Below are 6,846 nucleotides of genomic sequence, written 5' to 3'. Positions count from 1 at the left end.
AGGAAACCACTGCACATGTCGGGAGCTTCACGTGCGAGTAAAGTTGGAGGCGATGGGTGACAACAGACACGTAAGTCACGTTATTGCTAGGATTTTACGGCGCYACCTTAAGACACTGAACTTCACATTTTAACGGGAAAAAAAAAAGCTCAATGCGACTTGGATGTAACGAGTAACGCGACACTTTAGTAGAAATGTAGTGAAGTAAAAAGTACAGATACTTACTGTAAAATGTAGTGGAGTAAAAGTATAAAGTACCCATTATTAAATCTACTTAAGTAAAGTACAGATACACGAAAATTGTACTTAAGTACAGTAACAAAGTACATGTACTTCGTTACTTCCCACTACTGGAAATCAGCTCCTAAAAGTAACTGGCTTTGTCGAGTCAAAAATCAGAAATGAGCCTTAAGAAAAGAGACTGGTTAAAATAATAATTACTTTATTTCTATAAGTTTGTTGTATTGTGACCACACAGGATAGCAATATGATTAAATATTTAGCAACTTTTTACACAATGAGTCTAGCACTTGCTGCATAGTTTCCACACTTCGCAGTATTCAAATCCACTTTATTGCTATTTTGATTAGCTTGTGACCAAAGCCAAAAAAATAAACTTTAAATTTGGCCCGATTTCACTTATCTTTATGTTTGTGCCCTGCTGGATTAACCTCTGAGGTCACCAGACAGTAATTCACCAAACTGCTCTTAAAACGCTACTTCATTAACCCGCTGCAGCTCTCTGCACCGAGCCTCATCACTTCACATTTCACACAAACACACACACACACACACACACACGAGGGACGGCGTGGGGATAAGCAGCCCATCAAATTAAATCCCCCCGCTGATAACAAAGATTTTTACACACCCAACGCAACACAAAGCTCCGCACTTTCTTATTCCCAGCCCTCCCTGCCCGACTCGTCTTCCCTCCTCCACGTGTTTAACCGTTTCAGCTGTCGCACCAGAAGGTGTGGGCGAGGTAGCTGTAATTAAAGCTTCGCCGGGTCCTTTTACACCTTGGCAGATGCAATTAATTACATCCTGGTGATTGGGAGCGTCGCACTGCGCACGTGGTTGGTGTCAAAGCAAACCAGCAGGATGACAAAACATTTGCGGCTGAAAGAGACGCAGATGTGACACAATTTATCTTGGATTTTGGTTTAGATGCTTCCCCCGCCCCCGATTAGGAAAATCAGTCAGAAACAGATGAAATATTTGAAATCTAAAGTAGAAACCATAGGAAGTTCATCTCTTGTTTTTCTTGACTGCATGATGAGAAAAAAAATTCAAATAATTTTAATTTTCGTCCAGGCAGGAAAAAAACAACAACTTTATAAAATGGACAGAACCTTTATAAGATTCAGCAGAATTTTGATCATTTAACTCTGATGGTGTTACAGTTTTATCAAAAATAGATTCATGACGATGCATAACAAATTAGTAAAGCGAAAGTCATAATGTGCAGTCAAAAGCTAATAAACATAAGATTTTTTCTAAAAAAAAAAAAGGAAAACAATTGATCATTTTCCTTTCAAATAACGTTTCAATAAAATGCATTAAATTTTGTGGTTGTTAAATGACAAAATACGTCATTTTTACATCTAAGCACAACCAGTTCATGCTAACAAACACACTCTTCAGGGTGGAAGTTAGTACTGCAGGAAGCAGACTCAAACTTTCATCATCACTGGGGTGTTAAAATAAAATATGTTAAAAGCTGTTCAAAAAGAAAACTAAATTATACCACTTGAAATGCTGGTTAAGTTATTTGATTGGTCAGACCACAGATTTCTCTGTTGCTGTACTGCAGGACAAAGCAAAGGAGAAGGTGTGAACAGCAAGTACACAAGCCTGATTAACAGCGCTCCTCCTGGCTCTGATTGGTTGCTTCTTACCAGGACTGTTGTTTTTCTGCAGATGGCAATAGCAGCTCAAGGAGAAGGCAGACGAGCTAGATTTTTTTTTCAGATTACGTGACAGCTTTAACAAATTATATATACATATAACATTTTTTATAAAAGCATACGGCAGCTTTTAAGCAGGAGAACTCATCTCCTTCAATTTTTCCAAATGAAGAGCTAAACAGGTAATAAACTTTTCTCACTTCAAGTCTGAGCTCCATCTTCCCTCATCTGATAAACATTCATTAAGCTAACTGGGCAGCTCACCAGCTGCTGACCTCCAAGGATCCACAGCAAGACTGTAAAAGAGATGAGCCGAGGAAGAAAGTGGGTCGGGTTACGGTGAGGAACCAGGCTAATGAGCGAGCCGCGGTACATCAGCGCAACGCTCAGAGCCAAAACGAGAGCCAGCCTCTCTCATCACCTCCTCTACACCTCTCACATTTTCAGCCCTGATTTCTCCTCAGAGGCATCATTAGATAGAGATCGATGTTCAGACAAGGGGAGGCTGCTCAGGCCGCTGCTCTATTTTTAGACCTTTCCGTGTGTGTGAGCCTTGTGATGCAGGGCCGGCTGTTTCCATGGCAACCACACCTACTGAAGCCGATGAGCGGCGCACGCAAATCCGGCCACGCTGGAGCAATGGCTGATGGCAGCAGGAGGAGAGCGTGAGCGCGCCCGCCAGCGTCACGCAGCGGCGTCAGGACTCGTCGTTGCGCACCTACAACACGCTCGAAGCCGACGGGACTCGAAGAGGGACAAACCACGAGACGAAAAAGTTGGTGCCGGAGTGGGATTCTGAACAAGAGTGGAGGAAGAGAGTGCTGAAACGGAGAAGGAGCGTCACTGTCGGCCAAGTCTATGAAGAAGTAAGAGTTTGTGTTCTCAGAGGTGGGAGAAGTCGTTTTATGATCAGCTTTAAAGCACAAATAATGGTCAGATGTAAAAACCCGGCTCACAGAGACAACCTTCATCTGAACCCAGTGGGAGCTCAGGGAAAAACGTTGTGCTGATTAGGCAGCATCTTTTCTCCTCTCAGCTGTTTTAAAAACCTTTCACAATCGCCTGCATGTAAAGACAAACAGTTTCAAAAGGTCATTTTATATTTAGTAAGCTACAAATATTAAACAGCAGCTTAAAACTGCACATCTAGACAGTTTTTTGTTTGTTTTTTTTTTTAAACAAAAGACCACGACTGAAGACGAAGATTTGTGGGGCGACGATCATCACCAGCCTGACTCCTCGTGTGATAAATCCACTGTCACTGGCCACTTTGTTAGGTACAGCTCTTCAACTGAGTGCTGATGCAAACAGCAAATCAGCCAATAACATGGCAGCTCCAAGCATTTAGGCGTCTATAGATGTAGAGAAGAAAACATAATCCAGAGGGTGGGAGAGGGAGGATTTCAAATGGTTATTTGTTATAACCAAGGTAACAAGTGCAACATGTCAAACCTTGAAGCAGCTGGGCTACAGCAGCAGAAAACCAAGCAAGACAGGAGAACAGGAAGCTGATTCATATAAAATTTTATTTTTTTTGTACTCTTCTCCTGACTGATACCTTGTAAAATGTGTGGTTATCATCTTTTTTTTAAATCTGCTTTTAAATTCAGCTTTCAACCCAGTTATTTTATCTTAACTAAAAAGTTACATTTATAAATGAAGCTTTGTAACTCTGTGAACTAAATCCTTAGATTTAAAAAAAACACAAATATCAACAAGAACTGGTTAATCAGATTTACTATAATTCATGACAGATTCAAAGTTAAGCTGCTGTATTTAATAGCAATGTAATTAAAGCTCATTTTTAACAATGACCTAATGAAGTTAGGTGACATTGAAAAAATTATTTTAAATGAGATGCAAATAATTATGCTTCCAGCCCTTTTCTTTACCCATCAGTGATGAGCACTGTGAAGAACCACACAAAGAAAAGCAGCTCACCTTTATCATTTTATATTATTTTTTTATAAATCAAAAGCTCTTTGGCTGTTATCTACTGCAAATTCAGAACCCTCCTAGAAATGAATACAATAATAATAATACCATAAATGAATCACTGCCACTTCAAATGTGGGTGGGGGAGATTTTGGCTGATGAACAAAAAGCAGCAGATCTCTCCAGAATGCTCTCTCCGCGCTTTATTGTCACAAAAACACGCCCACACACGTCACCGGCTCGCGCTGTCTGCTTTTCTAAAATAATTTTTAAAAATTTATGACAATGATTTCCAATATTCCAACGACTTCTTGTATTAAAATAACCACAGATACGTGACAAGAAGCCTGCACAGCCACAACAGCTTAAAAAAAAAAAAAGAGACACCGACATCCTCATAGTGGATTTAAATGAAATAAGTGAATTAAAAACCCGTCAACCTGCAGAGTTTCCCTCACCTCGCTCACATCAGACGGCTTAAAAGCCCCTGCATATTAGCAGCTCGGCTGTGAATCACTGCCGGGCAACGCTGATCAATTTAAGCCCATCAAGGTTCCTCATTATATCTTCATTTTCTCTTCTATGAACCTGATTATTAATACATCTCTGAACAGAAGTAGAGTGAAAATGTAACATTTTTAAATTAAGTGTCAACCAGGCTAATGCATCTTTAATAACCGCTGCTCCTTCCTAATCCTACGCCTTCTGTCCGCCTCTCTCCACACCCCACAACGATGAAAACAAACCAACATTCAGGGTGATTTTTGGTGAGGAGAGGGGTTGTTATCTTTTCCCCCCCACTGCCATTCAAATCAAATCCAGCACATTTCTGCAGCTGCCTCTGGTCTGGGGTGCTATCAGCGTTCTCCACCGGCGGCCTCTGAATGAGGGGAGATGCTTCTCCTCTGAGGATGGAGCGAGTGTCTCCCTGAGATTACTCTCATCCCCCAATTTCTTTTGCTTAAATACTTTAAAAACCCAGCAGAAGAGTTGGTTGGAAGATACAAAAGCACGCTAATCCCCCCGTCTACTGACGGACCGCCGGACTGAAGAGGGAGAGGAGGAAGAGGAAGGACATTACTGCAGACGGCTAACCTGAACACAGGTGTCAGCTGGAAAAGCTGAAAGAGCCCTGGGATGTTTTCAGGTTTTTTGATCTGTTTAGAGAGAACCGAGCGACATTTCAGGTGCAAAATGTTGTGACCAAATAAAAGAAAGCAGGATTTTTTTGACCATGAAGCAAAGAAAAATGTGCCTCAGATCAAACCCAAACTCTCTTCTGTTGCAATATAAAAAACAATATCTGCAGGACTTAATCCATCCATCAGAAGTGAAGCACAAGTCTCAGACTAATCCTTTGTGTGTCTGCTCTAAAAGCTCTAAACTCAAAGCAAGTTCTTTAATTGTCTAAATTCAGTTTTCATACTGACGGATAAAAACCTGCCAGCTCTTTGTTCTTCTTGTGTCTGTAAGGAAAACGCAGAGACGGGAACGCCATCACATGTTAATTAGCACTTGTCAGACCAGCACAGGGAGAGATTGGTTTACAGCGTGCCCACACACACACACTGCGTCCACTGCAAGATGGCTGCCTGGCCACTTCACAGCCCACACTAACATGTTTCCACACACACACACACCCAGAGGTTTCCCAAACCCATACGTCCACATTCATCTGCATTGTGAGGAAAAATTATTTCCTTACCAACAGAGAGTACGATTTCCAAGGCTTCAATAAGTCATTATTGTAAACAAAGTCAAATAATTCTAACTTTTCTGCCACCTGGGTGTAATGCTTTGCTTATGGCATAAGGTTCTGGTCCTCACTGAGGGCGTTTTTACACCAGATTGTCTGAATCAGTACGATTGTTACATTTTCTGCTGGTGTGGTTCGCTTTCATACAAAATCTTTTAAAACACCTGCTCACCCCCTCACCTGTAGAGGCACTGTACTATAATCCACTGAAGGAAATGACACAAAAACTTCAGAAAAAGACACGAGAGCAATTTCCTTCTTTACGAAATGAAGCCAAAATGGAGTGGCGTCAGATTTTAGCGGTTATAGGATTTCTCTTAAATCTCTGGCAAAAGAACACGAGTCATTTGTTCCACTAGCATTAGGCTAATTGCCTTTGTTTCAGTTGCATTTACCCAGAATGCCTTGCGCTGTAGTCCACTTCCTGCCTTTGGAGCAGCCTCTGGTCCGATTGGCATTCACATATGCATTCAAACTGCGCCAGAGTCCACTTCAACAGAAGACCAAAATTTTTAGGCGGACCAGAATTTGTTTTTTTTGGTCCGCAGCAGAGTTTGATTGTGCATTCACACCTCCCCCAAACAAACCAGACTTTCTTGGAAAATGAACCAGAGTCTGATTAAAGTAGATTAAACAAGTCTGTTGTGAATGAACCCTAATGGTTTGAAACTAGTGCTGCCTTCTGGTTTCTAAAAAATCTGATCTGCAGCCTCTGATTTTATCTGATTCAAGTTTTATAAAAGACAGTGACAGATAAGAGACAGATGTGAATAGAGGCAGTAGGCTGAATCCATCAGGAAAAAAATGCATAAATTATTTTTTAAAAACACTGTAAATTCTGTTGGCTGATGAATTTATAGGCTGAAATCTTAGGTTTAATGTTGATGCATTCATGTTCACAGATGAATAAAATCTGACTTTGTTCAGCGTCTAAGCAGCTGGTTTCTGATCCAAGCCTATTAAAGAAAATGTACCTAATTCCGATCTCTGGACGACTGAACTGAACTTTGGTTTGTACTGCTGGATATAAGCATCAGGCTAATATCAAGCTAACTCATCAGGAGAGCTCAGCTGACAAGAAGGAACTATGAATGTTGTTGTTTTGTTTTTTTTACTTCCAAGTTCCAATGAAAGCATCATTAAACGTCTGTCAACTTATATACTGGTACTTCTTTACCAGAATAACACAGCATCTATTATCTTCACAGTTAATTTGAAACTCCTCTACTTGTCTTAGTCTAAATA

At 40.8% G+C, this 6,846-nt stretch overlaps 1 protein-coding gene across 2 annotated transcripts in view; it reads right to left on the bottom strand.

The window, feature by feature from the left end:
• Positions 1-6,846, bottom strand: part of mettl16 (methyltransferase 16, N6-methyladenosine) — a 42,907-nt gene that overhangs the window by 34,971 nt on the left and 1,090 nt on the right. The gene's annotated exons all lie outside the window — the stretch shown is intronic.

Source organism: Poecilia reticulata, linkage group LG13 (genome assembly GCF_000633615.1).
Source record: "Poecilia reticulata strain Guanapo linkage group LG13, Guppy_female_1.0+MT, whole genome shotgun sequence".
Taxonomy (NCBI): Eukaryota; Metazoa; Chordata; class Actinopteri; order Cyprinodontiformes; family Poeciliidae; genus Poecilia; species Poecilia reticulata.
The sequence above is the reverse complement of the archived record's forward strand: the minus strand, read 5'-3'. Positions and strand labels throughout refer to the sequence as shown.